The 25,249-nt window shown below is 39.1% G+C and overlaps 1 protein-coding gene across 2 annotated transcripts in view; it reads right to left on the bottom strand.

Annotated features, from left to right (window-relative positions):
- The window catches only part of FRMD6 (FERM domain containing 6), a 249,928-nt gene that overhangs the window by 94,684 nt on the left and 129,995 nt on the right, over positions 1 to 25,249 (bottom strand). The window lies entirely within an intron of this gene.

Below are 25,249 nucleotides of genomic sequence, written 5' to 3'. Positions count from 1 at the left end.
CCTTTCAGGGGTCACATCCCACATTCTGGTCTTTTCCCCTCTAAACCTTATCATCAAATTTAACCTTTCATATGATAACTATCACTCGGACAGCATTTTATAGTTTTGAATCCACCGGCATTATCTCATTTGCCTCACAAAAACAGGAGGAGGTTAGGCAGTACAGGGACTTCCTGAGCTATCTTCAACACAAGTCAGCATTTCACAGGGCTCCTTCCCTACAGCTGTCCAGCCAAAGCAATGTAGTTATTGGCAGAAAGGAATAGAACTTCAGGGCAGGAATATGGACCAACAGTCAGGCATTGATCTCCACCAGCCTTCCTCACAAAGGCAACTCCCTTGGATGCTAATCTGCCATGTTGACTGAGGACTAAACCTTTTCTGGGAAGGACTCTGAGATTTCCAGTTTATCTTTTGTTATGTGTATAAATCCTGCCCGCAGGTCAAAATAACCTTGATGTTATCAAACCTCAATTGTCCTTCACATCACATCTGAATCATGCATACCCTTTCCCTATGTAAACCCTGTCTCTGGGGAGTCATGGGGTGGGGATCCACCATTTCTCTCACCACCACCTGAGGCCCAAGGCACAGACACAACTTCTGCTCCTAAGTCCCTATTAAATGTTTCTTCCTAAGAAAGAAAAAATTTTTGTGTCAGCCTCTTTCTTTGCCTTCCACTTTCTGGGACTTTGGGGGTAGGTCTGCATAGACCTGCCCAGTGCAGAACTCACTCATGCTGCGAATGTGAGCATGAATAGGACGGAGTAAAGAGCTATGTATACACTATGGGATTGTTTTATTGTGTTCTTTAGCAGGAAAATAAGAGTGTTTTTCTACATAAAGCCTCTATGGAAAAGAAATTATAGCTGCTTTACTGAGTGATTACTACATGTCAGGTATTCTCCTACTTAGGAGAGTACTTTGCAAGTATTTTTTATTCTACCTCCCAGCAAATCCGTGAAGCAGATGGCATTATTTATTTCTTTTAGTTACCACTTTTAAAAAATGAGGTAATGGGAGACACAAAGCAGTCCTTTGTCCTGAGTTCTAAAGCCAGATTTCAACCCAGTCTGACTGCAGAGAATATGTTCTCAAAAGCTAAATAACCTGCCTTATGGTAAAACTTACTTGAAACGTTAAACTAAATGAGAGCACTTAAAATTTTTTTCTAAATCTACTTTTAAAAAAATTGGATAACCAAGGGCTTTTACTGATATACTGAAGATTTTGTTTGCCAGTACTTGGGCTCCTGTAATTCAGAATGGCATTGGGTCTCTGAATAGCACAGAGCTAGACTCTGTGTTTTGTTTTGTTTTAAAGAGATAGGGTCTTGCTCTGTCACCCAGGCTGGAGTGCAGTGCAGTGCCACAATCACAGCTTACTGCAGACTCAAACTCCTAGGCTCAAACAATCCTCTTGCCTCAGTCTCCAGAGTGGCTGGGATCACAGGCATATGCTAATATGCCCAGCTTGCTTGCTTATTTATTTATTTGAATTGAATTGAAGATGGAGTCTCACTGTGTTGCCCAGGCTGGTCTCAAACTCCTGGCCTCAAGTGACCCCTGTACCTCAACCTCCCAAAGTGCTGGGATTACAGATGTGAACCACAGTACCCAGTCTCTGCCTGCTTAATACTGGTAAAGAAGTTGAAACCTTACTCGGGAGGCTGAGGCAGGAAGACCACTGGAGTCCAGGAGTTCAGGACCAGCCTGGCCAATACACTGAGACCCTGTCTCATTTGAAAAAAAAAAGAAAAAAGTAGCAGCTTAACAACCAAGCACTGGTCAGTAGCCTCTGGTAGAAGAATAACCAGAAAATTGACTGTATTTTAGACCTGGAAAAAATATATATAGATAATTTAATGTTTTCATTTTATAGATGAAAAAACTGAAACTTGAAGCAGTTATGTGGCTTTACCAGGGTACGTATCACTAACTAATGGCAGGGCCAGAATTCCAGCCTGGCCTTTCTGACTGCATTCTCGCAGTTATACTAACTAAGCTGCCTCCAAATTTGTGAGAGGGAATTTTCCATTTCCTTTTCCAGTGTTTTAAACAATGTCAAAAGCTAACATTTATGTATTTTAGTACATTTATCCATTATTTTGCCTTTTTTATAGACATTGGTAAATGAAAATGTGTTTGGATTTCCCAGGAGTACTTGAATTTCATGATTTTACATTTCCTACACAGGGGTCAAACTCAGCAGTTTAATTTTCACGGACTAAGAGCTTTCATCAAAGCCTTCACGTTGACAAATAATTGGTTTTGGGAATAGGGGATAGAGATAATTCGGAGATATGATAAGCATTCATTCATTAATTCACACAGACATGTATTGCATGCCTATTTTAGACACTATGCTAGGTACAGGTCATACAAATATAATTATGGCAAAGTTCTTCCCCTTGAGGAATATTTTTTTCCTTTTTTCCCTATTAGGAAAGAATCTGATGTATTCTTTCTGGTCTTAAATTAGGTTAATATCTCCCAGCGTGTAGTAAGAGTACTACTTGTTGTATGCCACATGATTTTAGGGGTGATAACAGACAAACACTTAAACAATGAGATACACTTCAGTGTATGAAGATGTATTTATATAGTCATTTCAATGTAGAAAAATGATAGTTCACAAATCCATATTTGTGGATGTTGTATCTTAGGACATAGCTGATGTCCTGCTGTTGATCCGCTTTTTGCAGACTGTCAGAACTACATGCATGATACACAGGCATGTTTTGTAAACCTTCTGCCATCACATTTTAAAAATATGATGATAACGGATTTTTGAAAGTACCGAAGAAATGGATTAATAGTACATGGATTCTGCATGTACTGAATTTCTGTGTCAATCACTGCATTATTTAAAAGATACATCAAATTGTCACTTCTGAAAGTTGATAGTAATTTAGTATGTGAAGTATAATACGTAACTTTATTATGCCAGTCACACACAGTTCCACTCTAAGGAACTTATATTTGGGTATACAGGTTAGAAATTGATTAGAGTTATTATTTGTATTGTTTTCTTTAAAATGTCTTGTTTCTAAAACAAAACATTGCTTTTTATTATAATTTTATGGTTACCTTAAGCTATGACAAATAATTATTTACTTTTTTTTTTTTTTTTTTTGAGACAGGGTCTTGTTTTGTTGCTCGAGCTCGAGTGCAGTGGTGGCATGATCTTAGCTCACTGCAATCTCCGCCTCCTGGGCTCAGCTGATCCTCTTTTCTCAGCCTTTCAAGAGCTGGGACCACAGGCACAAGCCACCATGCCCAACTAATTTTTGTATTTTTTGTAGAGACAGGGTTTCACCATGCTGCCCAGGCTGGTCTTAAACTCCTGGGCTCAAGAGATGTGCCCACCTGGGCCTCCCAAAGTGCTGGGACTACAGGCATGAGCTACCGCACCCAGCCAAAAAAAAACCCTGATAATATGATTTTAAAAATAATAATAATTTTTTAAAAAGCAAGAGAGGAGGAGGTAAATAGTAACAAAGTCCCAGGCTTAATCTCCAGAGAGTTTGATTTGGTAGATATGGGGCTAAGAAGTCTGTATTTAAAAAACTTTTCATCATATAAAATTTGAAACTATAAAAAGACTTCTTAAAAAAATCCTCACATATCCCATTAGATTGAACAGTTATTAACATTTGCTTTATTAGCTACATCTATTTTTTTAGATATTTTAAACCAAATTCTAGACATCTTGATATTTCACACGAAATGCATGAGTTTGCCTCTTAAAAATGCCATTTTGTTATATAACCGGATACCATAATCACACCTAACAAATTTAATAATAATTTCTTAGCATTTGAAATTTCCATGTCCCCAAAATGTCATCTTACAGTTGGCTTGTTGGAATTCAGGTCCAAACAAGTTCCATGCATTCCCTTTAGTTATTGTGCAAGTTAGTTTTGTTTTTTAAAGAATTCCCCTTTTACCTGAAACTACCATTAACCAGTGCCTCAATCAGGCTGGCCCTCTAGGCTTCTAGAAGACAATTCAGATGTAGAAAGAAAGGGCCATGGACATTCTTCTTTCAATATATTTCCATGCTTTATGGATTTATCAGACCACATTCTTTTTGGAGATCTTAGAAAGACAGGATGGGTGTGAGACGGAGAGAACTGTAGATAGCCAGGAAACCATCCTTCTAAAGGAACTATGCATTTTCTGGGCCATCTTTCCCCAAAATGTTCTATAAAATATTTCTGAGATTAAGTTTTCTTTTCAAGCAGCTCAAGTGGTACACCACACAGCTTCTCCCTTTTGGAGGCTCATCATGCACATTGAATATGCTGTATTAAAGACTCTTTGGAGTTCCACAAAGAAATTTTACTCAGTGTTTCCCAAATGTATTTGATTATGGAGTTGTGTTCCATCCCAAGCAGATCACCTGAATTAATATCTCTTGTGTATTAGTTCGTTCTCACGCTGCTATAAGGATGTACCCAAGACTGGCTAATTTTAAAAGGAAAGAGGTTTAATTAACTCACAGTTCAGCATTGCTGGGGAGGCCTCAGGAAACTTAGAATCATGGCAGAAGAGGAAGCAAACACATCCTTCTTCACAGGGTGGCAGGAAGGAGAAGAATGAGAACCAAACAAAGGGGTATAAAACCATCAGATCTCGTGAGAACTCACTATCACAAGAATAGCATGAGGGAAACCACCTCTGTGATTCAATTTCCTCCCACCAGGTCCCTCCCTCCACACGTGGAGATTATGGGAACTACAATTCAAGATGAGATTTGGGTGGGGACACAGCCAAGTCATATCACTTGGAGCATAGTTTGGGAAGAACATTGATCTATGCTAATATTATTACTGCTTTTCTTAGGGACACCAATCAGAATTTGTTGTGACAAAACACTATGTAGTCACTTTTGCTAATTTTCCCTCTCACTCTTAGACCCTGTAGTGTTAACTAGTATTTTTATTCCCATTCAAAGGTAAGTGATATTAAATACATGATACGAGCTGAGTAAAATCTACTGCCAGAGTTAGGATTTCATTTAAAGCCCTAAAATTTGAAGACTTAAAAATCTTACTTGAGTCTTATTTGAGTTGTTAAAAATTCAAATAATCCCCAATTACCAGAATCTTTGTTGACAATGGTAAAGAGAAAAAGTGATTTCACAGCATATTACTCATATTTGCACCTCCCATTCCCTGTCCCTTTTACCACCTTCTTTACCTAAGCATGAACAATCCTTAGCTTCCTTAGCTTGATTCTAGAAGGAACAAAACTAATGAAAGTAGACATTCTAAAGATAAAAAGTATTACTTTTTCCTCTTTTGATGACCATATAAACATTTTGAAAAAAAATGGAGTGTGAGACACATAAATCAAATGTTCCTAAAGGCAGAGATTAAGGAGGCATTCACTGTGGAATCTGTGAATGTGTGTGTGTGGGAGAATTCCTCCAAGTGCCCTGTAACTTCTTGTAAGTGCTCCATTCCTTCTATATATTGCTCTGGCTTCCACCATGCAGAGATACCAGGTGGTGGTGGGTGGCAATGACATCAGTAAAGATTCGTCTTACCCAAGGAAGCAGAACTATTACTCAAAAAATGTACCAGTTTAATTCTGGAACTTCTCAGTTTCTCACCTTGGGTAGCAAAACTGTCTCTGTGGATTTTCTCTGCACTCTCTGGGCAAGGACTCAGAATGAGCAATCCTTTCTTAGTGGGAGAAAATCAAAATGCCTTTTCAATAAGCAGGAATCCCACTCCTCTACATTCCTCCTGAAACTGCCAATTTGACTCTTGGTCCTCAGGGTTTGAAGCATGACGGCACAGTGTGGAAATGAGTGGAAGCCTTGTACTACAAGATAACTGTTGGTTGTATAATTTAGGTGTAATAATTGCCCATTGTAAAATCCCATTGTTACATTTTCTCATTAGTTGACATTTACATGTGCCTTCCCCCTGCTCATTAAGGCTTATTTATTTATGTATTTTTTAGACAGGATCTCGTTTTGCACCTAGGCTGGAGTGCAGTGGTGCAGTCATGGCTGACTGCAGCTTTGACCTCCTGGGCTCAAGCAATCCTCCCACCTCAGCCTCCCAAGTAGCTGGGACTACAGGTGCATGCCACCATGCCTCGCTAAGTTTTTAATTTTCTTCTGGAGACAGGGTCTTGCCTTTTTGCCCAGGCTGCTCTCAAATGCCTGGCCTCAAGCAGTTCCCTGACTTCAGCTTCCCAAAGTGCTGCCATTTCAGGCATGAGCTGCTGCACTCAGCCTAAAATATTTCTTCTTTGTTTTTTTAATTCTCAGTTGGCATAATGAAATAAAATCCAACTTGGAACTAGATGACATGGGCTTGAATCCCAGCTTCACTCACTATCTGTGTAACATTATGCAATTTGCCTACGCTCTGTGCCTGTGCTTCTTTACCTGTAAAGTGGTGATTATAGAACTATCTCAGGGATTATGAGTTTCAAGATATTAAAAACATGAAAATGTCTACTTCATATCTAGTATATGGGCAGTTAACAAATGTTGGGTTCTTTGCCTTCCTCTCTTTTCCTCTGCATATATAACTTACCACCCAATCCCATCATTTTGAGAAGAAAATAAAGAATAAAGGCTTTCTTGATTTTGCTTGTTTTCTTTGAAATAATATCATAGGCCATGAGAGGTTTATCCTAAAGGAATCTACTTCAATATGCTGGAGCAGAGGAGGAGTTTGAGCTCAGGAGTTCAAGACCAGCCTAAGCAACATAGCAAGGCCCTGTGTCTCATTTGAAAAAAGAAAGCAGCAACACCAGCTTAACAGCCAGTAGCCTCTGGAAGAAGAATAATCAGAATTGACTCCTTGTTTTAGAGCTGGAAGGAAACATATAGATAATTTAATCCAATGTTCTCATTTTATAGATGAAAAAAAACTGAGGCTTGAAGCAATTTTGTGGCTTTACCAGGTTACATATCACTAACTAGTAGCAACTGGCCAGCTGGCTGAAAGAAGACTGCTAGTCAGCACTGAGCCTGTGTGCCTGCCCACATGAAGTGCCAGATTTCTTTTTTATTTATTGTAATTATTTAACCAACACAAGAAACAGCAACTAAGCATCCCTTTCTGCTTCTACAGACATCAAAGGGCATGTTTCAAATTGAAAAGTAGACTCTAGTCACCGTAGAATACTTATGTTCCCATTGAATGAGTATAATTAAAGAGACAGACAATAAGAAGTGTCGGCAAGGATGTGGAACAACTAGAACCCCCATACACTGCTGGTAGAAATGTAAAATATACTTTATTTTAGAAGACAATTTGGTAGTTTCTTAAAAAGTTAGACCTATATTACCTAGGAATTTTGCTCTTAGGAATTATGTTGCTTTTTTTTTTTTTAAACAGAGTCTCACTGTGTCACCCAGGCTGGAGTGGAGTGGCATGATCTCGGCTCACTGCAACCTCTGCCACCTGGGTTCAAGTGATTCTCGTGCCTCAGCCACCCAAGTGTGCCACCACACCCAGCTAATTCTTGTATTTTTAGTAGAGATGGCATTTCACCATGTTGGCCAGGCTACTCTTGAACTCCTGGCCTCCAGTGATCTGTCTGCCTTGGTCTCACAAAGTGCTGGGATTACAGGATTATAGACATGAGCCATCACGCCCAAGCCATTTAAATTTAAAATCTATAGAGACAGAAAGTACATTAATGGTTGACTGGGGATTGGAATGGGAATTGATTGAAAACAGGCATGAGAGTTACTTTGGGAATGTTGGAAATGTTCTCAAACTGGATTGTGGTGATCATTACACAACTCTAAAAGGGTACTAAAAAGTCATTAAGTTATACATTTAAGATGGATAAATTTTATAGTATGTCAATTATACCTGAAGTTGTTAAAGAATATTTATTGTTATATAATTCATAAAATGATCTTCATATAAAAAGTAGCATCCAGAGACTGGAGAATATCATAGATTGTACTCTTAGAAATAGGCACATATCTACTTTTTAGCTCCAATACAGTCAGATCTCCATATGCATGGATTCTGCATCTGTGGATTCAACCAACTGCAGATGAAAAATATTTGGAAAAAAAATTGCATCTATACTGAACATGTAGACTTTTTTCCTTGTCATTATTTCCTAAACAATGTAGTTTAAGAACTACTTACATAACATTTATGTTTTATTAAGTATTATAAGTAATCTAGTGATGATTGAAAGTATATGAGGAAGATGTGTGTAGGTTACATGTAAATGCTATATCATTTTATATCAGGAACTTGAGCACCTGTGGAGTTTGGTATCTGCAGTTGCGGGAGGGAGGGGAGAGCCTGGAACCAATCCCTGGAGGATACAGAGGATACAGAGGGATGATTATTCACTGTCCTGTGACTCTGATGGTAAACAGCCCCAGTGCTCCAACTTTCTAATTGGGTAAGGCATGGAGCAGTGAGTGAAGGGGAGAGGCAGGTCGGGTAACAGCAGAACCAAAGAGAGAGCACAGGGAGATGATCACAGGCCAGAAGCTGCTTCTGTTCTCAAGCATCAGGAATGGAAATGGAGTGTGCTTGCTTTGCTTGATCTTTTGACAACGAGCACCCAATGTGTCCATCCTGCCATTTCCTCTCTTGGCCCAGCGGCCTGTCTCTGCCTAGTGCTCTCCCACTCCTGTTTTGTGTTGATTTCTGGTCTCCTCTGGGCTGTGCTGCTTCATCTCTTGGTCCCTCAGTCACCTGTATACCAGGGTGTCCTCTCTGGCTAGAGTGTCCTTCTTCTGACATGGCATAATCCCTATATGCAACATTTCAAGCCAACGAAAACCTTATCTTTCAATCATTGCTTTTCAGTCACTTATAAAATGCCCTTCTAGTCTCATCCACAAACATACATCAGAAGTTGAGATTATCAATTTGCAATTTGTTATTGAAGAAAATAAGTGTGGTTTAGGATCTCAAAGAATAGGGAGGTTTGGCTAGCACAGGGCTTGACATTTTAATCATGCTCCCTTTCAACTTCATCCAGTCACAGTACTTCAGAGTAAGATTGTAAAGAGGGAGAACGCACTATCTCATGCAGATAAATATAATACATTTGTAATACTGGTGGTTGTAGTTCTAAAGGCATATAAAAAATAGTCAGAAATTGTGTGAATCAACTAAATATCGGATCATTAGGCATATGGTACATTTTAAAAGTGAAAGTAGTTTTAAAACCTCCTTAAAACTGAAAATGCCCTCTCAGGCCTATCTGCCAGTTGAATAATTGGCATTAGAATTATATAGGTTTCTTTTTTTCCTGAAGCTTATCGTACTTTACAAATTATAACTAATAATTATTGAGTACTTGTGATGTTCCAGACACCTTATTTAATCTTCACAATGACTCTGAAGTGGGTATAATAGTTATCTATTTTGTAGATGAGAAAAGACATAAAGAGGTCTCTGTTCAAAGTGGCAGTTGATAAGTAGCACAACCAGGATTCAAGCCCAGGTCTTTCAGACTCCAAACCCAGTGTCTTCAATCCCTACTCCATGGGTCTAACTAGACATCAGGATAATAAATATTCTTCAGAAATAGTCACCCTTAGTTAAATAGCAACTTCTGTTTATTGAGAGCCTGCTATATAGTAGGCACTGTATTTGGCATTTCACGTTTATTATTGTTAACCATGATAACTTGACAAAGTAGGTATTCGTATTCCTATTTACAGGAAAAAAGAGCAGAAAACAAACAAACATAACTGGGACCAAGGGGAATTAGAAGATTCTGTCTGACTCAAAATCCATGTGCTTTCCCTCATGTTGTCATGCTCTTCATCAAACCTTGGAGTACCACCAAGAATTTGATGACTTTTCAGCTTCTTGAACAAATATTTATCTTGCCTATTTAATACCTAGCTGGAACCTAGGAAATGACAACCCCTCCAAAATAAGACATGGACCTTGTTCTTCTGGACCTCAAAATTCAGTAAGAGAAAAGGAGAATAGAATAGTTTGCTACGGATCATGGCCTCCAGCTCCATCCATGTCCCTGCAAAGGACATGATCTTGTTCCTTTTTATGGCTGCATAGTATTCTATGGTGTATATGTAACACCTTCATAGAAAATTCTTTGACTCTATTTCCAGGCCCACTAAACCACAGTTCTTGCCTTACAATTGACATACACAATCTTCTTGCTTTCATTCATTTGTTCAATTTATTCAACATTTATTGAACGTCTACTACAACTATAGTAAACACAAGCCTTTACACTTAGATTGTTCATAGTCTAGTCGGGGGAGACAGACAGGTCAGTAAAACTCCCCAACACATGGTGGAGTACTAAGTTCTAAAAAGAATTATTCAGACAGTAAATGCTAGGGAAATCTAGAGAGGGGCACAGTTAACATGAGCTGAGAAGAATAGGGAAAGCTTCCTCAAATGATGTGAGATCTAGGTAGACCAAGGTTTGGATAAGCAGAGAAGTGAGGGAAGAACATTCTACAAAGACCTCGAGTTTGGAATGAGCGTGTTGGATCAGGGAACAACGAGGACCTGGATAGAGTGATGGGGTTTGTGCTCGGGAGCAGAAAGATTTGAAGGCTATATCAATTTATCTTCCAGCAGCTCACTGCGATACTAACGAAAATCAGTTCCAGTCAGGGTCCAGGGAAAAGTTATCCATGTACTGCTTCCTGCTGTGAGTAGAAATATGTCTGTTTTTTTCACCATCATTAACAACAACAAAAAGATAAGGGGAATCCCAAAAGGGCCATGGGACACACATAGGCTTAGAAATCTGAATTTATTCCTGGGTTCTGTTTTTAGTTTCACTCATCTATTTTCTGAAAATGCAACAGTAGAAATTATTGGACCTCTTCTGAATTAGTTTCTGCTAAGTAAGAAAAGTATATAACCACCCCCTCCAACACTACTACCACCTCCAACACACACACATATTCATCCCATTCTAAGTATGCAGATTGCTGGAGGTAATATGCCAAGTATTCAAAATGGAGATTTAGGTCATGAAGGTGCCCCCAAACTGCCCTGTTTCACTCCCTTCTGGCTTATACTATGCTGAAGACAGAGTGGGCAGTAAATTATGTTGTTTTAAAATTATGATAATTTTGCCACCTTTTAGCATAACAGGGAACAGAGTGTTAACTGTGCAGTCTTCAAGTATGGTTTCTAGATACAATATAACTTTCATTATCATGACAATTTTTCTTCCACCTGGACAACTTGACATTTTCCCAAGATGTTTAATTACATAGTTTTTAATTTGTACAAGATTGGGGTGAACAGTTATTTTAGTGAGTTTTAAGCAGTCAAGTTAGCCTTCCCGACACATTTTTCCAACCTCTCTCAGCTCCAGTTTGGACTTAAGAAAACTCATTTTACTAACTTGCTGAGCATAAACAATTTGGTGCTGGTGTTTAGCTATCTCAGCTCCGCAGTTTAGAAGGGCAAGTGAAAAAACATCCCTCTGAGCTTCAGGGGCTAGAATGAAGCCGCTCCAGATCATACTCCTGTCTGCTCGCTAAGCAGAGCCGTTCAGAGGCCATTTTATAAAAGATAGCAATGGGCTAGATACAGAAATTCCACAATGAGATCATACGCTCATACCATGCACCCTACAAATTCATCTTGTTTTTAGGAAGTCAGCAATATTAAAAGCCAGGAAAAAAGAAGGGGAAAGTTCAGAAATTGGAGAGTGCAATTTACCCTTTTAATATTTCACTCAGGATCGTCCAGACCCTTGGAATCTTCCTTTATCTAATTTTTGAATAGTATTTTTCACATGATGTTCCCAGTATGGGCTACAGTGTCTAAGCTAGGAAACACCAGAGTAAGTTTCAGATAAAATTCTTTGCAATTTTATTGATTTTTAACTTTTAAGTTCAGGGGTACATGCGCAGGATGTGAAGATTTGTTACATAGGTAAACATTTGTCAAGGGGGTTCATTTTGCAGATTTTTCCACCAACCAGGTATTAAGCCTAGTATCCATTAGTTATTTTTACTGATCCTCTCCCTCCTCCCATCCCCTGCCCTCTGGTAGGCCCCAGTGTGCTATTCCCCTTTGTGTGTCCATGTGTTCTCATTATTTATCTCCCACTTATAAGTGAGAATATGTGGTATTTGGTTTTCTCTTCCTGCATTAGTTTGCTAAGGATGATGGCCTCCAGATCCATCCATGTCCCTGAAAAGGACATAATCTTGTTCCTTTTTATGGCTGCATAGTAGTCCATGTATATGTACCACATTCACAGAAAATTCTTTGAATCTATTTCCAGGACCACTAAACCACAGTTCTTGCCTTATAATTGACATACAGCATCTTGCTTTCATTCATTTGTTCAATTTATTCAACATGTATTGAATGTCTACTACAATTATAGTAAACACAAGCTTTACACTCAGATTGTTCATAGCTTAGTGCGGGGAGACAGGCCAATAAAACTCACTAACACATGGTAGAGTGCTGTGATACCAATAATGCTAATGGAACAAGGTGTGAATGGTGACGGAGGGCAACAATGGTTAGAAAGATCTTCCAGGAAACTGTGATATCTGGCAAAACTTTGAAGGATGATGAGGAGCCATCCAGGTTGAGATGTAAAGTGGCTTTCTACTTGGAGAAACAGCATGTCCAAACACAGAGAAGCATGAGAAAAATCTGTGTCTTTTCAAAAATATGAAAGGTAACAGAGCTGGAAGACAGTTGAGTAATTTGCAGAATTACAGCTTTCAGAGTGACCAACCAGAGGTCTAGATTTCGTAATCTAATCATTTGGATCTGTGGCATTCAGGATTCCATTTTAAAGACCACTTCTTTGATTAGCAGTCAGGAAAAATAATGACAGGCTGGTTCAAAATGCATAATTCATTGAGGCGGAGATTCTCCAATGTGATAATCTCATTTCATTTCTTCACATATGATCAAGAATTCCAAGATTATTTTTATTTTATTTTGTCTTAACAACCACCTATTCCTTTCTCACATTCCATATACCTAAGGTGTTGCTCTAAAGTGTGTGCAGAAGCCAGTTGATTTTAAAATTCCATCTCTTATTTTCTTGAGGAGCAAGTATTATTTGTTTTTATTGTACATCCAAGAAAACAGAGGATCTTATGACAAATAACAAAGCCATGACTGCTTGGTGGCACAAGCCTGTACTCCCTTGAGCCTAGGAGTTTGAGACCAGTCTGGGAAACATGGCAAGACCTCATCTCTACAAAAAATTTTCAAAAAGTTAGCCGAGCATGATGATGCGTGCCTGTAGTCCCAGTGACTTAGGAGTCCCAGCTGAGGTGGGACGATCACTTGAGCCCTGAAGATCGAAGCTGCAGTGAGCTGAGACTGTGCCACTGCACTCTAGCCTGGGTGACAGAGTAAGACCCTGTCTTAAAAAACAAAAACAAAGCCACACAATGAGTCAGTGCAGAGAAATTATTAGATTGAAGGACTGCCAAAAGCTTAGTTTGGGATGAATGTTGAGGATACTATGAATAAGAGTAAATGCTCTGCAATTTGACTTGAGCAGGCACTCTGCATGTGAGTTGGGGGTTGGTTAGGGATTGACTCCAAGTGAAGCTCTAGGGCAGGAAATAACTCTACCAGTTGGTACTATGAATGAACTTGAAGCTCACAAACATACAATGAACCTTTTTCTTCTTTAGTTCCTCCTATAACCAAGGACTAGGAGTCAGGATTGCTTCTGCCCCATTTCTTTTATCTGTGACCCTCAGCTCCTTCTCTGGAGCTACCTTTAGTGACCATTTTATCCTAATCTCATTGGTATAAATGTAGTGAGGGTGAGAAATAGCCTGATTTGCATCCTGTTGGTGTAAATTCCTACTTCTCTCTCCAGACTACTTCACAAGGTGTGAAGCCTGAAACTTACACAATTTGGGCGGAGTTGAGGGAGTGGGGAGGGGGATGCTCTTTAAGAAAAAGAATTAAAAATTATATATGCAAAATTACATATAAATTGAATAATTATTTAGAGCAAGGAAAGAAATCACAACAGGTTGCTGAAGGCTTGGAAATTTGGGACTTCTAAAATATCTTTACAAGACATGCTTACATAGAAACACTTCCTTATTGTAATCTGGCTTTTGTTTTGCACAGACAACATTCTACAAGTACTAGCCACTCCTAGCACTCACAGGGATCTGTGCAAGTGAGGAACCTGAAGCTTAGACTCCATCAGCTTCCTCGTTCAACCAGAGGTGGTATCACTGATTAAGGCTGCAGGAAGATGGCTTGGATAAAAGTCCTGGTTTGCCAGAACAGTCTTGGGTTATGCCTGTTGCTCTTGTCTACATTTTAATAATTCCCTTTCTAAAAACACTCTTTGTTTGCACAATAAATGATGTGGTCACCTATTTATGTTGGTCCCCTCTGTGACCACACAAGCTGGGGCCAGACGAGGAGTTTCAGTTATAATTTTAGTACCCTCACTGGCTTTCTGCCCCAGCTGGGTCTGGTAGAATCTATTTCTCAATCTTAAAGTAGGGATAATCATATTGACCTACTTACAGTGGGTTGCAAGAATGTTCTGTTCTGCTGTGCTTTTCTGTCTTCTTTAAAGGTATTGTGTTGGTATCATATAAATTAGACTTTCTAAAAAACCAGTCATTGGTGTGTACAGTGCCTGTCATTTAGAGAGGCAAGAATCTGTAAGTAATACCATCTAATCCAGTAAATGTAGTCCTCTCTGTTATGCTTTCATGAAGATCCACCCATCTTCTCAAACAACCTGCAGGGTGGAACAGCAGGACATTCAGGCCTAGTTAAAAAGATCTTCTGGCTACCTGTCCTTGGGTTGCTGATTGCATCTGAATGTGATGGTGGAGCTAAGGAAGTGTATCTGGGCAATAACTTGCCCTTGGTGGTCACACTGTGTCAGTTCATCACTATAAGAGAAAGGCAGAAAAGCTAAGCAGAAAAGCTCCACCCCACGAGAAGCTGGTTTGCATGGCTGGACCGGTGAGGATGTCAAGACAGCTCTATTGTGGGTTGGCTGCTGGATCCAACTCCACCACTTCTGAGCCTTTGAGTTATAACATCAAGCACAAACAACCAGGCTTATTTTCCCTGCCAAAGTCACATGCAATGTCGAGTTCATCATAAAAAAATTAAAGTTTAAAAGGGAGCTTCCTCTGAGTGCTGCTTTGGGCACATAAACAGTGGCGTGGTTAAATGCCATTCTGTGTTTAAGGTAATTATACATCAGCCCTGGAATGTGGTGATGTGAAAGCCCCATTGCAGCAAACAAAGTTGATTCTATCAGCAAACTCTGGCAAATCAGCTGGCCTGGATGCTTCTCCCTGAATTCACTACTTCCTACTTGAGAACCGTCTCTGGGAACATCAGAACTTGAAAACAACTGTGGTGCACTGCCTGGCACTCTAAGGCTGGTGCCAGCTTGCAACCAATGATATGTCTGCAGCATGGCTTGGGGACCTTGGCCCATAGCAGTTTGCAGTGAGAGAGCCCTTGGAAACAGCCAAGGCCCATAGGAGTGTCAGTGGTTTGGGTCTGTGCGTCGCCATGTCTTACCAGGTCCTGCTGGGGCTGGACTGCCACTGCTCACCAAGCCAAAGACATCCCTCCAGAGAAAGGCTGGTGGAGTGGGCAAGACTTCTTGGGAAAGGTGATGTTCCTAGGGGTCAAGAGATGGTAGTTTTTGGCTGCTAGCTCTAGAAGCACTGTGGTAATGGGCCCAAGCAAATGTCTGACTGGTGTAGTCTAACTTTGTTCTACATAAAAGGACACAGGGGCCCATTTATCCTTTTCCACTTTGGAATCATACCTTTCTCGGTGAGGACTCAGTCATCACCCCTCTCTCCTTCATTCTGGTGCCCAATCCCCAACCATGCACCAAATCAGTGGAATTTTCCTTGTGGTTCTGGGGAATCTTTTCCCGTCATCCCTACAGAACTTCCTTCATGAGTTACTGCTGGCAGCTGTATTTGTGCTAATTAGCTGCCCTTGATGGATTTATTTCATCCAGTTGTAAATTCTAGAGGAGACATTCCCAGGCCAATTTAAAAGTAGAATTCACAGACCAAGCTAAGTGGAAATCAGGTTTGGATGACCTCCACAGAGCAAGTCAAGCCAATTCCCATGGCACTTAAGCACAGCATTTCCCAGGGTGGTAAGTCAAAGTAGTAGAAGGACAGACCTGGAAGAAATCTCACGTAGACCTTTAGTTTAGTCACCTCATTTTACAAACAAGGCACTTGGGGTTTATAAAGGTGAATTAACTTGTCCTATCTCACAGCTATTTGCTGGTCACCTCTGAAAGTAAAAAGGTATGGGTGGCTCTGTAGACTACAGGGGAATTACCCAGTTGCCTTCTGCGACACCTTGAACACAGCGATCATAAGGAAGGGCCTTGTCTGTTATTCTCAAGTTCATTTTTCTTTTCAACTTCTCACTTTTTTTTTTCTCATGGAGTAATATTATACCCCTAAAGAAAACACATGGAATCCAGCTGTTGAGATATTTCCGATATTCCAAAGGGCATACAAAGTAGCTGACCTCATTTTGGTAGGTACCATGGACCAGCTGCTAGAAGGCACAAAACTCCCTAAACATCTGGATGGAGCTGGTCCTAGGTTCCAGTCATACACTGTCCACTAGCAAAAAGCCTTTATGTTCTTAGTGTGGAGTAGTCTACGGTTTCTCATCTGTCTCTGGTACTTTCAGAGTCATTGGGGAAGGTTCTGTGAGGTGGTGATGTATGAAGGTTTGTTTTAGGTATTTGGGAAGAAATCTTTTTGGTCATATTTATGACAATTCTTCCAAAGGGTAACTATTTGTTTACGTGCTGACCTCGGATCTGTTAGAGGTGAAAGCCAAGACCTTTCTTCTTCTTTTCCTTTCTTCTTTTTTTTTCCTTTATCCTCCTCCTCTTTCATACCTTAAAGCCCAGCTATGCTATTTAACTTAATAAACAGACATCCACAGAAGTCTTTGTGTGATACTCTACCCATTGGGCACTTGTTGAACTCTGGCCTCCTGCACATGTATTAAAAATAAGTGTTTCTTCATTTTGTTCAGCTTCTGTATAGATACTATGTATATTCATGTTTTCATGTAAATACAAGAAGACTTGGGCTTTACTGAATCAAGACCAGGACATTTTTGTATAAAACCTCTGTCATGAAAAACTTCTGTTATGTGCAGAGCAGTAATTTTGAAATACTGCCAAAAACACAGTTGAGGGAATTCTAAATCACCCAATGATTGATTATACTTTTTGTCTTACAACAAATTATTTGAAATTCTTTAAACATATGGAAACCAAGAATCATCTGAACTTCTTTATTATTACATCTATAATATATGTAATTATATATTATATATGAAATATATATAATAATATATATTCACCATCAGATGAAACTGTCAATTCTTCATAGAAATACATTTATAATTGTATTATAATAATTTACTGAATGCAAGGGATTAAAATAATTTCTATTTCAATTGAATGATTCTGAAAGCAAATCACAAGTAATCATTTTCGTACCCAAACCTGTTTCTCCTATAGATTCCTCATTTTAGCCAGGGGCTACTCCATCTACCCAACAACTGAGCCTAGAAAACTGGGAGTCACTGTTGATACCTCTCAGCCCTCAGCCTTCACATTCAACCTATCACCAAGTCCTGTTATTTCACTTCAAAAATATATTTTGACTCTGCCTATTTCCCTCCTATCTCCGTTTACTCCAGGCTTCCCAAGCCACCATCATTTCTTTGCTGGACCACTCATCAGTAGTCTCGCAACAGGTCTCGCTCCTGCCATACTTGTTTCTCTCCAGTCTGTTCTGCTCAAAGCAACCAGAATGACCTTTTAAATAATATGAGCAAGCTGTGCTCTTGTCTCCAACTTCCTTCACATAATTCTAGGTCTCTTGCAGCTTTTCCGTTGGCTCCCTATACTCTAGTTGCCTTAGACTTCTTTTGGTATTGAAAATGATCTGAAACATTTCCTTCCTCTCCCTCCTCTGAACCCTGCCCTAGACACTGACTAGTTTCTTTTCATCCTTGGGTCTTAACAAAATGTCAATCCTCAGAAAAGTTTTACACTCAGACCAATGCAAGTAATGCAGTGTACCCGGAGAATGTAATTGTTATTCTCACAGATAACAACTGGTTCTTCTCTTTCAAAACCCTCACTGCAATGTGCATTAGTATATATGATATATAATTCCATATATATAATGCCTATCTTCACTCATAGACTGTAAGCTCCCTGAGGGCAGATATCACATATGTGCTGGCTCAGTGCAGGCATATAATAAATTTTCTTTAAATACTTGTGAGTAAATGGATCATTATTGCCATGCATTTGTTTATTGCATGTTTTATTTTAAAGTGCATTAGTGTTCTAATACCCCTAAATTCATGCACATATTGACCAGATGATTTTATCCCCATTCTACAGACAGTGAAACAGGTTTAAAGAAGAAAAATAAGTTAGGAAAGGTGGTTTAAGGTCCTTGAGTTCAGAGCTGCCTAATTCATAGAAAATAATAATAATTATAATGATTAAAATTTATTGTTCTCTTATTATATGCCAAGAGTGTTCCAATAACATTAACTCATTTAATCCCTTCAACAACCCTACGAGGTAGGTAGCATTATAATCATCCTTTTCTTACAGATAAGGAAATGGAGGTACAAATTAGTTAGGTAACTTGCCCAAGGTCTCAAACATATATGCACAGCAATATATCATATTAAATATATGTTGCATAATAGACCCACATTCATGTTCATTATCTCACTGACAAGCAATTCTAACATACTGAGCTTTTCTCAACCAGGTTTTCCATTATGAGCAACATTGCATCTGGAAGAATGATTTCTGGTTCCTCTTGGTCATCATTCCCTGTCTTCCCTCTACTTCTCCAGCCCTTTTGCTCTCTCTGCCTTCTCTCTTACCTTTTCTTCTCTTCCCCCTACTCCCTGCTGTTCAGTAGTAAAATCTCTGACAGAGCTACTTTTTTTGCCAGGCTATCATATACAAGGTCAGTGTTCCCACATTCCAAAGGTAGGTAAAAATGTGTGTAGAGAGCAGGGAATTCTGCCAGAACAATGACTCACTGTGTTACATGCAAAACGGTTCAATAATAGGTCACTGCCTTAGCAAGAGCAACACTGCCTGTCCCTATGGAAAACAAGGGGACTACCACATGGCACTCCTGATGCTTTATAGAAGCTTCATATGACAATTGGGAAAGCCATACCCATCATAAACCATATACTGGCTTTTTGTTTCATGAGCATATGAGGTGAGTTTCAAAAAGGGAAGTGTATGAAATGCAGTTCTTGACATGTAATGTCACACATATTCATAGTAAGCATGCACACAAAGTCACCTCTAGGTTACTCAGCTAATTACATAGGTGGTAGAATATCTGGCTCCTTTGCTTCTCCAAGTAGCTTGTTTACTTGTTTGTTTTTTGGCTCATATTCCTGTTCATTAGAACTTCCATTAGCAGAAATACAGGACTATGGTGGAACTGGATGGGCTTCTTCCTGTCTTGTTTTCTTCCAGGCTCAGCCTAGAATGCCTAAAAGTGACTGGAACCTCCTCTCATGCATCAGTTCCCTTGAGCCTGTGTTCTTCACCACCCCAGCCCAGTAAACCCCACCTTAGGATCAGCCCCACAACCAGCTTCCTTCACCAGCATAACAGTGCTGCTGAGGAGGAAAACAGGAGCAGCCCTTGCAGATTGGGACTCTCAGACGTTTATGATCTTCAGACTCACCTGATCTTGAAGACAGCCTCACAGCTATGTGGCTTATCCTCAGCTCCCTTTACCATTCCCCTCCACAACTGTCCCAAACCCTTTAATCTAGTCTAAGCCAGTAGTTCTCAACCTGGGCAACCCATTACAGTCACTCCAGGATCTGTTAAAAATCCCAGTGCCTAGGCTGCATTTTAGAACACTTAAATTGTATTCACTGGCACTGGATCCAAGCATCAGTACTTTTTAAAACCTCCCTAGATAACCCCGGTAAGTGTACAGCCGAGGATTACAGCCGTTACTTTAAGCTAATGACATCACCTCCCACTTCATCAGAAAATGGAAGGCTGTAAAGTACAGACATCTCAACTTCCTATCCTCTCATCCGCCTTTCTACATCCACCCTCAACCTGCTGTCCTTCCCTCAGTCTTAGCGGTTGGTATGTCCCTCTTTCTATTTCAGGATAACACTTCAAACTATGGCCTTTATACCCATATCTTCCAAGATCTTCCAGGACTTGCTTTTATCTCTAATCTCTTCCTTTCAACTGGATCTTTCCTTTCAGATTATAAGCAAGCTTAAGTCTCCTGAATCTTTAGAAAGGTATTTTTGGAACTCATCACCTCTACCTGTGTCTCTAGTTCCACATGTAACTACTTCCCACTTAATTCTTTGTACTCTGGTTATATTCTCCCTGGAATACTACACCTTCTTAGCTGAACTAATCTTTTATAACTTGACTCAGTTGCTACATCCTCCATGAAATGTTTCTAGAATTCACTGGGTGGATCATGACCCTTGTGTACATTATTTTCAAGTGAGGTTCTTCCTTTGATTTTCCCCTCCTCTCCTTTCAAACATCAGCTCCTTGAGGGCAGGAACCATGTCATTTTCACCTTTGTTACAGCAGTACCTGGCTCACCATATGCCTGTCGAAGTGAATATAAAACAATTTCCACCTAGCTTCTTGGGCAGGATGATGTGGTCTAACTGGCTGTAAGTGATTTTCATTTCTGCAGGCCCCTGTGCTTTTATTTCCATGGATAACTGCTATAGAAGTTACCTGGGGCAATTCTTGGGACATTATTTGGGATTTTATATTATGCCACAGAATAATGTCATGTTTACTTGCTTAGGATGAATTTATAAACAAGTCTAATATATGAATCTTCTCATTAGCATCTCCATATTTCTAAGGCCATTGCTCTGACAATAATGATTAGTAATAGTCAGAAGAAATAAGAATCAACAATGTGGCTTGTCTCTTACATACAGTTTTAGAAATTAAAATTCATATCCTAACACAGTCTGCTTTCTTTTAGAATCCAATACCATTTCTTTGCAGCTGGGCAGTGCTGACCTACCTCTGCAGAGCAGCTAGAACAGGCTGGGCCACTACACTGAGCTTTTAGTGGCAGCAGCTGCTAAAAGTTTTTGTTTCCTTTTATTTTCCTCTTAAACTCTCCTTTAAAAGTACAGTACAGGTTACTCCTCAGTCATATTCTAAATGCTTAGCCCCTTCTGTAGAGTAGTCAAATCCCTACTCTGCCTGATTAATTAACTGAGTAAATCTAAGAAACTCCTCAACCTTATGGCCTCTCTTTCTGCCAAGTTTTGTAAAACTCATAGACTGCATGTATTCATAAGCACAAGAAAACACCTGTGAGCAATTAACCACAGACCCTTGATTTAGAGGCATTGGAAATATGCTGATTGTTGTCACAGGTCTATAATTACGTGAGACCACAACCAAATCATCCCAGCAGTCCAATTACAGGAAGGGTCATTCTTTCAACTACAACATGATGCTGCTTCTAAAAATAATTCTGCCTGAGATCCAGAAAAAAGCATTCTTTAAGAGGGTGCTGCTTTAAAGGAATCATACATGGGAGTTTGAAGGTGGTAGTGCCTCAGGACATTTATCTGAAATGTGTATATAACCAATACATGAGGAAAAGAGACCACAAAAACCAATTAAAAATTCACTGAATTGAAAATCCTGTTTAAAATTATCCACCCAGAAAATATTGCATATAACTCTCTGTTTCTGTTTAGCCTAGAAACAATAACCACAGAGTTAATAAACCAAATCTGCAACCAATAGTGTGACCGGTGAAAATGTAAGAATCTATCTTTTAGAGTAGACAGTCCACTGTAGAATTATGAAACAAAAAGATAATCTTTTTTTTTTTTTTGTAAGATTGAATTCTCATTCTACAGTGTATGTTACCCTGTATTCTATGTGACTAGAATATTTAAGCCTTGCAACATTGAAGAAAAGTCACCTATTTCCAGAATCAGGCAACAAAACAAAACAAACCAAAAAAACAAAAAACAACCAACCCAAAGTTCCTAGAAAAAAAGAGTTCTTAACCAAGTGCAGATGTGCTTCATGAGGTATGAGAATCCCCAGAATTCTTGAACATTTTGTGTGCATGTGTATTTTTTCAGGGCAGAAGAGTGGGAAGTGCCTGTAGCTGCACTGTCCTATGTAATGATCACTACTGCATGTGGCTATTGAGTGTTTGATATGTGGTAGCTTCAATTGAGGTGTGTGGTATGTGTGATATTCACACTGGATTTTGAGCTATAGTGATAAAAAGTATATAAAATATCTCATTAATAATTATTGTATTGATTAATATTGAAATAATATTTGTATTTGGCTAAAATAAAATATATTGTTAATATTAATTTCATCTATATATTTTTACTTTAAAAAATATGGCTACTAAAAAAACTAAAATTACATATGTAGCTCACATTATATTTCTCTTGGATGGTACTGGGTCTACGGCTTCCATCAGTTTTTCAAAGGGCCCTTTTTCTTAGAGCAAAGAGGGACTTGTTAAGATGTGAATGCTCATCTTTCAGGCTGCATATGCTGTCTCAGTGGGCCTTGAATCAAGACCAGTGCCAGGGAGCTGTGATGCTGGCAAAACTGTCTTGGATTACATTTGGAGTTGTGCTGCCTGGGAAACCTCTAACATTGCTGGTGTTTTCAGATACACATTGACCCATTCATTACTTTACCACTCACACAGACTCCATAACATCTCTCCCCCCTGATTTAGAAGTACACATATCCCCAAATCTGCTCAATCTGTCTTCTTGGATTCTTCACCTACAAATTGAACATATTAGCACCTCTTACCCCAATACTGCTCCATCTCTTGCATTTTCTATCTGGGTCACAGGCATCTCTGAATTCCTCCTCTCCTTATTCCCTCACCACACCCACACATGCAAACAATCATTAAGACCCATCAGTCTCTTGAATATACCTGTTTGTGTTTCTTTGTCACCACTGCCTAGATAATTGTCATAACCTCCTAACTTGCCTCTCTTTCTCCACATTGTCTTTCTCACAGCTGTTACAGTTCATTTTAAAATCGTGAATCTGATCATATTACTCTCTGGTTCAAAGATTAAATTAGAAACTCCTCATTTTGGCCAAAAAGTCCTCCATAAACTGTCTCAATTCTGGTTTCGTCTCCACTCTCCTTCCCATATACATTCCGGCCACACCATGGTTTTCTTTCATGCCTCCAAGCCATTGTACCTGTGTGTCCCTTTGCCTGAATTCCTTTTCCTCTCCTTTGCTTTCAAACCCCACATTATCACTAGCTCAACTATAACTACTTTTGGACTCTCACAGCACTCTATCCCCATTATGGCACATATCTATCATGTTATATTGAATTTATTTGACTGTGACTTTTTGTCCTTGCTGCCTAGTGCTGAGAACTGGTAGGAGTTTATTTAATATCCAGAGAAATTTCAAGTAGTCTTGTTTGTGCAGATCTTTCAAAAGTACAGTTCTCCAACTTTATAAGTTAGAGACTAAAGGCTCCTTAGAGGTCTTCTAGTCTGCCCTCTCATTCCATGATGAGCAAATTGAGACCTACAGAGGTTGAGTCATCACTTAGTGAGTGCCTGCTATCTCATTTCATCTTCATAATGACCTTTGAAGTAGGCATTTCTACTAATACCCATTTTACAGAAGTGAAAAATGAGGCCTCAGTGAATGTAAGCAATTTAGGCCCAAGGTCATGTAGCTGGTTACATGGCAAGATAAAATTAGAATTCAGGTCTTCTTATAGTTGGCCTAGGCATCTTTCCCTTGTCTCACATTGCTGTTTACAATTTGCAGCATTCCCTGAGTTATTCAGCAGAAGCAGCGATGATGTATTGTATACAAATAGATGAAGTGTTTCCATAGAAAGAACCATATTATGATAATGAGCCTGGTTTTATCCTTTGCTCTGTGAATTACTAGTTACTCTAGTCTCATCTAGAGTTGACTAAATGGAGAGATTTAAATTACCTGTATTTATTGTTAATATAAAATAAGGATGGATGTAAACATAAAATTAGATATATGAAAGGATTAAGTGCACTATATTATTTCAATTTGCAGATGTTTAGGCATTTCTTCTGAAAATATTTTGTTATGAAAATAATTGGTGTTCATTATGGAATAATAGAAAACTATAAAAATAAATAGAAGAAAAAGATCACCTCAAGATTACTATTAACATGTGATATAATTCTTCCTGGTTTTCTCTATGCAGTTTTTGTTTGACATATTTGTGATCATATGACATTTTTCTGCCACAGTTTTTCTTTTCATTTTACATCATGACATAAGCATTCCCCCATTATCACTATATAATCTTCATTAGCACAACGTTTCATGGCTACATAATAGTCCATCAGCTACTCACGGCATAATGCTTGGAGTTGTTTGATAAAGTGACATATAAAGGCACAAAATCCAGCAAGTTGGTAGTATGACAGTATTAACAGCTCAAAAGGACCTTAGAGATCTCTAGTCCTGTGCTTATCCAAGTGTGGGCCCCAGACTAATAGCATGTGTATCACCTGAAAGCTTGTTAGAAATGCAGACTCTTGTGCACTACCCTAGTCCTACTGAATTCAAATCTGTGTCTTAGGAAGATCCTTGGGTGATTTGTGGACACAGTAAAGTCTAAGAGGAAATGAGAAAAAACAGTGATTCTCAATCTTGACTGTACTTTAGGAAGATCTTCAAAATTTTAATGTCCAGGTTACACCCCAGACTAAATAAATCAGAATCTCTAGAGGTGGGATCCATGCATCACTCTTTTTTAAAGCAGCCCTGGTTATTTCAATGTGTTCAAGAGCCATAGAAGAAGAAACAGAATCCCTACCTCAAACTGATTAGATGATGTTTATACAGCCATTCTCCTTAGTGCCAGAATCCTTTCTACTAGGAAGAACTCTGAATTTCTATGGGAAGTTCTGGTAAGATAAGACCCTACAATACTTCTAAGGAAATTTAAGTTAAGAAATTTCTTTATATTTCCCATTTGTGTTTTCCTTTCTGCTCCTCCTCTCCATTTTTCCTCTCTCCAAAGAGATTCCTGGCTTGAGACTCTCTGGAGATCCTGCTTGGAAACCACAAAGCCTGGTTTTCCTGTATCGCAGAGCCAAGAAGCAATAGAAAGATTACTCGATTTCTTCTCAATAATTGTATTT

The sequence above is a fragment of the Macaca mulatta genome, chromosome 7 (genome assembly GCF_049350105.2).
Source record: "Macaca mulatta isolate MMU2019108-1 chromosome 7, T2T-MMU8v2.0, whole genome shotgun sequence".
Taxonomy (NCBI): domain Eukaryota; kingdom Metazoa; phylum Chordata; class Mammalia; order Primates; family Cercopithecidae; genus Macaca; species Macaca mulatta.
Note: the sequence above shows the minus strand (reverse complement) of the source record. Positions and strands in the feature narration are given on the sequence as shown.